Source organism: Canis lupus, chromosome 32, assembly GCF_011100685.1.
Source record: "Canis lupus familiaris isolate Mischka breed German Shepherd chromosome 32, alternate assembly UU_Cfam_GSD_1.0, whole genome shotgun sequence".
Taxonomy (NCBI): Eukaryota; Metazoa; Chordata; class Mammalia; order Carnivora; family Canidae; genus Canis; species Canis lupus.
Genome location: NC_049253.1, coordinates 17,356,241 through 17,367,758, shown reverse-complemented (window position 1 = coordinate 17,367,758; position 11,518 = coordinate 17,356,241). Strand labels below are relative to the sequence as shown.

The 11,518-nt window shown below is 36.4% G+C and overlaps 1 long non-coding RNA gene across 1 annotated transcript; it reads right to left on the bottom strand.

The window, feature by feature from the left end:
- Positions 1-2,687: 2,687 nt before the first annotated feature.
- Positions 2,688-11,263, bottom strand: LOC119867159. The gene is made up of 3 exons (XR_005382530.1): positions 8,275-11,263; positions 8,045-8,170; positions 2,688-2,742 (listed from the first exon to the last, which is right to left on the bottom strand). It is a non-coding gene; the product is annotated as an uncharacterized LOC119867159 (long non-coding RNA).
- Positions 11,264-11,518: the final 255 nt, after the last annotated feature.

Sequence of the window (11,518 nt, the reverse complement as noted above, 5' to 3'; positions counted from 1 at the left end):
AAACTTAAATACACAGTTATTTTAATTAATGAAATGTGAGTGGAACTAACATGAAACACTTTCAAAAAATGGTTTAAGAAACATCATTTGGTCCAACATTGTTCTTTTTTCTGTATGGCAAGACCTTCATATCCTAGGTTGATGTTTCTCTTTCATCCTCAGTCTCCAAATGAAGACAGTTTGAAGGCATCAAACTGACTCATAATGGTCATGTAACATGAACAAGAAATAATCCTATCATTAAAAGTCACTAAGACTTAGGGGCTGTCTATTACTGCAACATAATGTACCCTAAACTGACTAATAGAACATGGATGAAAAGAAAATTCATGTGCATAATTGCATATTCTAAATTCTCTGAATATGAAGGGAAGTTAGAAATTATCTAGTCAAACCAAGAGGCTGTAATGTCTTGAGAAGGCAAAGCAAGTGGTATTTAAGTAGCTACAGGCATAAAGTTTAAAGTAAAACTATCTGAATTAATGTCCTATATTTTAAAAAAATTACTTCTTTCATACATTGAAATAAAATTTGTATGTTATCTATTTATAGGTCTGATTCTGCCTTTTGTTTGTTTATTCATTTATTTGTTTTTTTAGATTCCATGTATGAATGAAACAAAAAGCAGAATCAGACCTATACACAAAGAACAAACTGATGGTTTCCAGAGGGAAGGAAGTAGGGGCCTGGGCAAAATGGTAGAAAAGGAGTGGGAGATACAGACTTCCAGTTATGGAATGAGTAAGTCACAGGAATAATAGACACAGCATAGGAAATATAGTCAGTGATGTTAGAATAGCATTGTATTGTGACAGATGGTAGCTACACTTGTAGTAAGCACAGAATAATGTATAGAGATTTTGAATCATTAGGTTATACACTTGCAACTAATGTAATATTAGTGTGTCGACTATACATGAGTGTACCTGCTAGTCTTAGTCTATAAACCTCTCACATTTTATTCCAAACATCATGACTCAATAATACACACACTTAAAAATCCTAAACAATATCACAGCTAAGGAGAAATAAAAGGAAAATGGTCTACAAGATAAAATATATTTCAGTGTTATTATAATTAAATAACATGTGTTTCAACAAATAAGGGTACAGACATGTACACCAGACACCTACATAATACAAAACAAGTATATGGAAATATGTGTAGGGGCACCTGGGTGGCTCAGTGGTTAACCCTCTTCCTTTGGCTCAGGTCATGATCCTGGGGTCCTGGGATCGAGTCCCACATCAGGCTCCCTCCAGGGAGTCTGCTTCTCCCTTTCCCTTTGTCTCTGCCTCTCTCTGTGTGTCTCTCATGAATAAATAAAATCTTTTTAAAAAAAGAAGAAAAAGAAAATGTGTGTAGAGATAAAGAGGCTACTAGAATAAAAACAGTGGTAAAACATAAAGAGAACAGATTTGTTAATTTGATAACCTTAACTAGATAGTAATAACAAGATAAGATAAATAAATTATAGACTGTGTAAAAGAGAAAATTCGAAATATGATTTTTTTAATAAATAAGCTGGGCCATACTTATAACTCTTATGTCAAAATAATATGCTTTTCATAACATGTTATGGATATTTTTTAAAAAGCATCACAGAAAATGTATCTATTTTAAAATCTCAATACATATCAATAAACATGTAGACAAATACATTTCTTGTATATAAAAAGACCATAGGCAGACTTAGGAATACTACTCAACAATAAAAAGGAACAAACTATTGATGTATATGCAGCAACTTAGTTGAAATTGTAAGGCATTATCCTAAGTAAGGGAGCCAGTATCAAAAGGTTATATACTGTGTGATTTCATTAATGTAACATACTTAAAAAGCCAAAAACAATATTGACCTTACTAGAGAACAGATCGCTCATTGTCAGGGGTTTGGAATGGAAAAGAGCTTGGAGTGTAACCGCAAAGGAGCAGGCTGAGGTAGTTTTTTGGAGTACCAAACCTATTCTTTATAAGAATAGGCCACATGTGCTGATGGCCACATGGAATCTATAAATGTGCTAAAACTGATATATATATGAGACAGAGGGATGTAGACTGGCAGGCTAGAGACCCAGGAGAGTCAATGGTACAGGGTAAGTTTGAAGACAGTCTGCTGAAGAAGTCCCTCTTGCTCAGGGAGGTTGGTCTTTTGTTTTATTCAGGCCTTCAACTGACTATATGAGGCCCACCCACATTGTGGATGGCAATCTGCTTTACCGAAAGTTCACCATTTTATTTTTATTTTTTTAAGATTTTATTTATTTATTCATGAGAGACACAGAGAGGCAGGCAGAGACATAGGCAGAGGGAGAAGCAAGCTCCCTACCAGGAGCCTGATGCTGGACTCCAACCCAGGACTCTGGAATCACAACCTGAGCCAAAGGCAGACATTCAACCACTGTCCTACTCAGGTACCCAAGTTCACCCTTTTAACATTAATCTCATTTAAAATCAGTGCCCAAGTTGACACATAAAATTAACCATCACAACCGTGGAAGCCATATCCTCCAACAAACAATGAGAAATTGATGAAATGGAAAAAACAAAGAGTAACATAGTAAGTCATGGTCAAGGGGTACCTTGGTGGCTCAGTCAGTTAATCATCTGACTCTTGATTTCAGCTCCTGTCATGGTCTCAGGGTCATGAGATCAAGGCCTGTGGCAGGCTTCTTGTTCAGCATGAAGCCTGCTTGGGATTCTCTCCTTTTCCCTCTGCCCTTTCCTTATGCTCTCTCTCTCTGACAAAAAAAGAAAAGAAAAGAAAAGTCATAGTCAAATCAAGAAGCATCCTAATAATAAATAAATAAGTTATTTTGATTTACTTTCATATTTCTTATCATTGACTTCAATATTCGAAGAGTTTGTGATGGAAGAAAAACAATTTTTAAAATAGACTCTATTAATGAAATTTTGTTATATTTCTATATTTTATTCTTTTATGCATTTAATAATGCTAATTCTAAGTCAGTCTGTTAAGGAATCTCAAGTTCTCAAGTCTCTTTCACTATAGGTAGCCCTTGCTCTACACCATACTATGTTAACCGATACTGCATTCCAGAATTGCGTGGAGTGGGGCCTCGGTTCCAGTATGCACAGGTTTCAATTAACATGGTGCCATGCAAACCACATTATTGGTTACAGTAATTCTTAAAGCTGACTTTAGTGAAAGGGGAAATCATTCACTCAAAATTGCAAAATTTCTGTAGTTTCTTTGGTTCCTCTTAGTTTTCTCATTGCTGCTTTGTATCAAAACTAATAACCCTTGTAAACCTGATTCTCAAGGTAATAGGAACAGGAGAATTATCAAGAGACACTATTGCCTTTAAAATAAACTAGGCAAAGGACAGATAGAGGGTGGAAACAATGTCCTTGAAGTCATACAGGAATGGCACCATGTGATTCAGCTAATGGGCGATAGATACGCTGCTGTTTTGTTTACTTCAAAATTTTGTGTCTAAACTAAACTTTCATAATACATCACCAAGACAGTGTGGTTGTGATTCATGTAAGTGTTTTGGTATCCACTAAAATGACAATTTACTACTTCAGTTATGCTTTTCATAGCATCGTTCATTTTGGATCATTCAATTAGTAAAGACAGTGGGGTCCTTGATTATAAGACAGTGTCACTATTTCTGGAAAAACATAAAGGAATGTGCTTCTCAATGACTGTTTATCACTTGATAATTACAGAGCCCTTGCAACTATTCTCTATATTTCAAGAACTCCTATTTTTTTCTCAGGATCCAGCAGTTCTTTGTTTTAATTTATTTTCCTCTTAAATACCTCCTGCTATTTAAGCAATAATTCCTTCTAAATCAATTGTTAGCTGCAGTTAATGACCGGTTGGTTAATTAATAGCTCAAAGCAAAGCTGAGGGTGTTCCCTGTTCTAACAAACCACCAGACTCTAACTGGGGCATTATTGTTAAAGTAGCCTATAATCACTGGCTTTTCACAGCCTTGCTGCCACAAGTATTTTATTTTAGCTTAAAGGGATGAGATGAATGGGAAATGGGTGACAGCTTTATAAAATCAATCATGAAAATATACATATTTTTAAATTATCTGCATGTCCAGGTCAATCCTTATTTCTGTAGGATTCACCACCAGACAGGTGGTGAAGTATTGGCTTGTGCTGGTTAGGAAGCTCACATAACCATAGCAGTTGCCTCTCTTCCACCTCCGGGGCAGTTGCCTCTCTTCCACCTCCGGGGCTCTGAGCCTGGTGTAGCTGCAACAGCCTCATGGCATTCTGAATCTCTACTGTTCCAAAACTGTGCTTTTTAAATGCTGTGCTCACTGACAGTGAGGAGAGAGACCATGCTGCACATTTTCTGCCTGATAAACATATGGTTTACCAGCGACACCTTTTGTACAGCTAATAGAGAGGAAGGAGATGTGCTTAATAATTAGTGCAAGAAACGAAACATCAAGAGTCCTCAGTTCTATTCCTAACACCTTCTGCCTTGTTCTGTGTGATCACAGGGAAGTCATTAGCAAGTTTGTGCTTCTCATGCTAATAATTCTAACAATCAACCAAAATTTAGAGAAGTTGAGTATTCACCAAGACCAGAAAAGCATCTAGAGGTGCGAAAAGGCCTAGAGCTTTGCCTTTTCTAGAAATATATTTATGAACATGTTGCATGAAAATAAACGTCGGGCAGATATTTTGTGATTTGCTAGAGTAGTGCTTTTATTCTTCTAGGCCCTCCATCATCAACTCCTTGAGAGGATAATGGCAAGATAGCTTTGGTTATGTCATCCAGTCCTCTCTGTGTATTTAAAAGATATTGAGATAACCACCAGTAAATAATCCTATAGAGAGTTAGGATGTGAATATTAGTCAATCTTTTCCCTTCTAGAGTTCAATGTAATAGACTATTGCTGGATGAAACAGGATATTTACCATGGAATCTAAAATCTCAACCCCCGACTTCAAGGACTTGCTGATCACACAGTGAAATGGGCTTTCATAGATGACAATGGAAGAGAAGAGTTGGTGGAGCTAGATGCAGAAAGGAAAATTAAGGCTATTCATGGATAGGGAAGACTCTGAAGGGGAAGATATATGGAAGATACACCAATATCGAAGGAAAAAAAAGATAAACATGAAAGATGTTGTCAAATGCGAAGCTAGTAAAGGTCACAGTGATGCACTTACTCACATGAGAATCACAAATAATGCTTTTGGCTGAGTTACAAAGAAAATGAGAGCTAGAGTTCATGTCCTTTGCTCTATGACAGGATTTCAAGCTTGGTTTGCAGGCTGTTGCTCAGATTGTTATTAAAGTTTACTCACTGCAGCTCCAGTTTATCTATATTTTATAATTTTCATGATTTCCAAAATTTCATTGTTCACTAAAACTGCCCCAGAATGCCAGAATAAGCAAAGCACATCCATTATGATAATAAATTTCCAACAGGCTCTCAGTCTACAGAGATGATTAACAACATAAAAGATTAAAATATCCACAGAAATAACTTGTAACTAAACTGAATCTCAAAGTGGATTGCCCTCCCATGAGACTACCTGTAATGGTCTAAACATGGAAATATGATGGTCTCATCAGAGATATAATAGATATTTTCTATTTATTCTGAATCAGTATAAACAGCCTTCTTAGATTTAGGGGGAAGAGATTTATTCCAATTTTGGAATAAATTCCAATTCCAATTTTTCTTTTTGATAAAGAAAATGGGTTTGTTTTCTTTATCACTACTTTCAATATAAATGAAAAAAAAAAAAACAAAAAACATTTGCTTGCTGAGCAACTAGTTTATCCTGGGTACTGGACCTTATTTCATTTAATCCTGGGAGTAAATCTGCCTGGTTAGTGTTATTACATACATATTATTGTGCATACTGAAGACACTAGGGTTCAAGCACAGAACCAGTTATAAGCACAGGTCTGGCCTGTTCTAACACCATTATATCCAAAACATAGCACTGATCTTTGAATCTCACATCAATCTCTAAATCAGAGCATATTACTTTCGATGATAACACAATCATCCTTTTCACCTTTCAAGTTCCATCCTTGTACTACATTTGCTTTATGTTTTCCTAAAATTTATTTCCAACATAGAATTATCTGAAGGAAAAAAAAAAAAAAAGGAGTGTAAGGTCATTCTTGCCTCTGAAGTCTCTTGATTAAAATTACGTGGCTGACCCTGTAAAAGAATTCCTTATTTCAAAGCTCATTTTCATGGCTGAATGAAAACTATGGACAAGTAAATGGAAAGTGTGCATGCTCAGAACGTGGACCATGGGAGCACTCAGGATTTTTGCTGTTTTGGGTTTTTTTGCTATGTTGAACAGGCTTCTTTGAGAATCAATCATGGACAAGTATACCTTATAGCTGCCCTATAGGAGTGCTCAGTTTTGTAATCTAACTGAAAGAATACTAAACAGTTCACAAGTGAGCACAATATGATAATGGGACAGTCAATAGCAATGCCTGGGACTTCCGAATGATCTTTGTAATAATCGTAGGTGTGAGTCTAAAACCAATAGTACTTCCATGTTTGTCAAAGCAAGGGAAAAAAAATCCCTGTGTGCCCCCACTTGTATCAAATGCAGAGTTTCTTTTAAATTGGCTTTTTTTTTTTTAAATCTACCACCTGTGATTCTCAGCTTTGTTAGGGATTGAAAAGCTAAGCATAATCTATGATCCTATGAGTCTAGGACCACCTCATGGTAGATCACATAACAGTATTCCAGCCAGTTGGGCAATGTTTACTTTGTGTAAGAATATAAGAAGAAATAAGCAATGCAAAATAAATTTATTTCTCACACACAACCGAATGAACATATTTGGCTTTTAAAACCAGACTAATTATTCACACAGTTTGGCAAATATTCAAAATACTGGAGGAGTGGGAACTAATGCAGTAAAAATAATTTTCACACATTTTCATTTTCTGTGAAAATTGTTCTTCCAATTCCCGTCCTAAGTGTTTACTTTACAGTTCATTAGAAAATGTTTAATCTCCACCAAACTGTATTCAAAGTATATTTTCTGTCCCATAATATTACATCATTGGCAAATAATAATCCAAGAAGGTGTTGTTGAAAAGTAACGGGAGTCACTTGGGAACAACACTTGGTTTTGAAAGTTTCCAATTTGCAAAAGAGGAACCTCACCTATGACTCAGCTTCAGAAAACCAATTGGGAAAGTCGGCCCTCCATTTTGAGAGGGACTTCTGATTAAAGTAGTGGATTGTGGGGCCTGAATTTAAGTTTGAGGACTCTTTAAAGAGCACATATCATTCAGCTGAGCCATTGAATGGGAGAAAGATGCAGTTTTTCTTTCCATAATCTATGTTTATATTTGACTAACAGTGAGTGCTTCAGTGAGTGTGGGAAGCAAATGCAGGGTGGAACTCCGGGAAAAATATGACATAAAAACCACTCTAGGCATTCACTTCTATCTACTTAATTAGCTTACAAAATCAGAGCTATCTCTTAATTTTTTATTTTATTTTTATTTTTAGTGAGAGACAGAGATTGAGAGAGAGGAGCAGGGAGGCTCAGAGGGAGAGGGAGAAGGAGAGAATCTTAAGCAGGCTCCAGCTCAGTGCAGAGCCTGATGAGAGGCTCTATCCCACGACCCTGAGATCATGATCTGAGCCAAAATCAAGAGTTGGACACTTAACAAACTGAGCCACCTTAGTGCCCCAACTACCTCTTCATATTTATGGACGAGCAGAGAAAGAAACTAGTCAATTTATCCTGTTTTTAAGGGAATAGCAATCATAGATATCCAAGTTTAACTTAAAAAATAACTGGCAAATATTCTCAGAAATCTTCATGATTTACAGTAATACAGATTTCACCCTGACAAATTGTTTTTTCTAAGACTTGCCTTTCTTAATGATTATTGTCCAAAAGTTATGCTATCATAGCCAACAGAAAATACTCCAGAGAATCAGACATTGTAGTATTCGTGAGTTCCGTTTAAGTACGAGTATGTCCAGTATAAAGAATAACATCTGTGCTAGGTTAATCTCCAGTTTTTTCAGTCACTGTTGACTTACTAAAGGAAATGGAGAGAAAGAAGGTCACTTGTAATGACGGAGTTTATAATCACACTCTTTTCTTCTCTGTTGTTTTGAGGATAGCTCATGTTGACAAGTACAGGCCTAGCCTATCTTTTGCAGATTCTAGGACAAGAATATTGACAGAGCCAAAATTATTTAAAATATATAAATCAAGTTTTCTTTTAAAAAAAAACCCTCATTAAATAAAATACATTCTATCTTCTTACCTAGACAAACATCCTATAAACCACCTGGAATACCAGATTGGAATTTTGAATTTTCAGTGTCTCAGAGTTGCAGGCTGGGAAGGTAACAAGCTCAGGATCTGTGGCCTGGGCTGTGAAGCTTGTGGAAAGTTATTTTCTAAATCTGCTCCAATTTTCCAACATTTCTCCAAGAATGTGCAGATCAAAACTGAACAGAATATGCTGTGCCTCTGAAAGAAAGGCAATGTATACATATTTTGGAAAGATAGCCATCCAAAATAGTTTCAAGACTTTAGAGAGTTTTATTTGTCTGAAAATACACTTATAAGAATGAGTTCATGTCTCAAAGTAACCAGATAAATGCAAACTAACCAGATTTAAACAAGAGTGGGGTTAATAGCAAACATAACAGAAAGAAGATTTCTTGGCTCTCACATGTCATATCACTCCCACATGCATGTATCACATTTCATGGCACTGTCGAGGCTTGGTATGGCTGGCTAAAATGTGTATGTGTTTTAAATAGCTTTCCGTGTGGAACATTTAGAACACAAGTTTTTGATTAGTTCGATTATTTAAAAATATTTTCATTTATTTATTCCTAACTCATTCTATCACCACCTATTATTTTCCAGATACTCTTCCAGGTATAGGATCCACAGAGAGAAAAAAAGATACACTTTTGCCAAGTCAAGAGACTTCCAAAATTATCTGGCCTATCTAGGGTTAAATATTTACATTTGGTAACATTGTTTGAGCGCTTTGAAAGAGGATTCAACATTTTCTCAGGAAAAACTAGCACAGTATTTTGCAGGGCATTTTCATGAAAGGAAGGCACATTTTGAAGAATTCAGCTTTTTATATAAGAAGGAGGCCAGCACCTCCACTTGGAGACCCAATGCTGTTGTGAATTATTGGCCTCCCTTCCCCCTTAGTATAACTAATCTGTATTGGGTGCTCACTAAAAGCATTTTTTACTCTATTATCTCATTTATTTCCTTTTAAAAACTCAAACCTCCAATCCTCCTCACAAGAGAATATCGTCTGTGACTAGCAGCTTTGGAAGTAGCTCACAGCTCTTTAAATATACTTTCTGGCTAGAAAAGGGTCTAATTCTATGTTCTGTACAGTGTGTAACGCCATGTTGGTGCTCAGTAAATGTTAAATACCAATAATAACTATGGCGGTAATCAGAATTCCTTTTGATACAAACTAGTTTGTCTCTACCTTGTTTTTACCCACTGTCTCCCAGTAATTGTCTGGCATTTTCCCTGCTGTTCTTGTCTTTTTTAATTACATCCTACTGACATGACTGTTAAAGCATCTTAAAGCAAATGGAAGAGAGGCTTAATGCTTTCTACCCAAAAGGAGAAGCAGAAAGCAGGTGCCTAGCAGTCAGAATAATCAAACTCAAAAGAAATCGGCAGAGTCTTGCTTTCATTCCTCTTAAATACAGAAGGGAAGATGGGGAGAGACACAGTGTAGGGAAGAAAGGAGAGAGTAATCTGCTGGCATAAGTGCTGATGAGAATAAACACAACCTTCCTTCATTTTTTTTCACACGTTCATTGTATTGGAGAGAGTTGGTGCCTTATAGCAATTCCCAGCCACAGGCTGTCACCTGCTTAGGGTTGGAGAAGGAAGATGGGTATATAAAAGTTATTTTTTAACAGGAATTCAGCATCTATTTCACATAAGCCACATGTCTGCAGCCCGGTGGAGGAACATAAAGTTGACTTAATCTCTTGATTTAGAGTTCATGTTCCTGATTGAAAAATTGGGTGTCCGCAGGGACCTAAGACTATGGTTGTCAGGTCACTACCCCCTGGATTTCAGAGGTCAAATTAACATAAGATTACTGAAGTTGTGGTAAGTGTTAAAGGGCCACCAAGAATGTCTTAATCTAATGGGTAGTAGCAATAGCTTTAGGATAGGGTTAGTTTATCACATGGATTGCTTCAATTACAAATGCATTACTATAAAAGTAAAGGGAAATGCGAACATAAAAATTGTGCACCAACTGCCACTTTTTGTTTGTGCAGTTTCCTAGGATCATGATGCCAACTGTGTAAGGAAGTAATCCCATTTCACTCTCTGGTTGAGGAAATCATCTGAGAGAAATAAGTAACATTATTAGTCAGAAGTAGCCAACCCAGGATTTCTACTGGGGTCAATCTAACTCTATGGTGTTTTTCCTATGGACAAGTGCTAGTAATTGATTTGAGAAGAAAAGGAAACAAGATTAAAATGACTCCATATTGTTCTGGTCTTAAATGGAGACTTATAATGTGTGTCCCTGAAGAGGCTGAGGAGTGGGGAGAGGTCTTGCCCAAAGAAGGCAACTTGTGTTTAATGACTGCAGATGGCATCTTCCTCTTGCCCAACCAGTTAATATTTCTATAGACTATCATAAAGGGAATGTGGTCAGCAAGAATGGACAGAGAAATATCAAACTGTCAACACTAATGGAAAACTAACCCAAAGCACAGAACCAATTGCTATTAGAAGAAAATTCTCTGTAGGACTACACTACAATGCAGAGTGTTCAAACTATTCTTCATCTGGCCTAAAGGAATATCTGGTATCTTTTTTTTAAATTGTCTGTTATTAATTAGGAGACACAACCACATTTACTCAATGGAGTTCTCGTACTTGTACAACTTCTATTACCCCCGTCTGAAATATCTTTTTTCTTTACATTTTTCCTAGTTTGTGCCAGCAAAATTAACTACTCCATTATAAAGTCTTTTATTTATTCTTTATTAGAAATAGATTATGTATTAGATAATCCTATAAAGTGGTTGTTAAAGGTATTCCAGTAGGTTGTGAGCAAAGTGAGATTACATATTCATCCCTAGCTTTGGACACATAGTAAATACTCAATGTGTAAACAAAAAAAAAAAAGAGAATAAAACGGTAGGTAACTCTGGTTTAAGTAATCATGGAGGCACATTCATGAACAAAAAACATATGCTGGTCTGACTAGAATGAATAACTTTTCTTCCTCGTTACTTGCTTAAAGACAGACATTTATATTAAAAAGTAGTGTTCTCCCTGCACCCCGATGTTTCTAGCAGCAATGTCCACAATAGCCAAACTGTGGAAGGAGCCTCGGTGTCCATCAAAAGATGAATGGATAAAGAAGCTGTGGTCTATGTACACAATGGAATATTACTCAGCCATTAGAAACGACACATACCCACCGTTTGCTTCGACATGGATGGAACTGGAGGGTATTATGCTGAGTGAAATAAGTCAGTCGGATA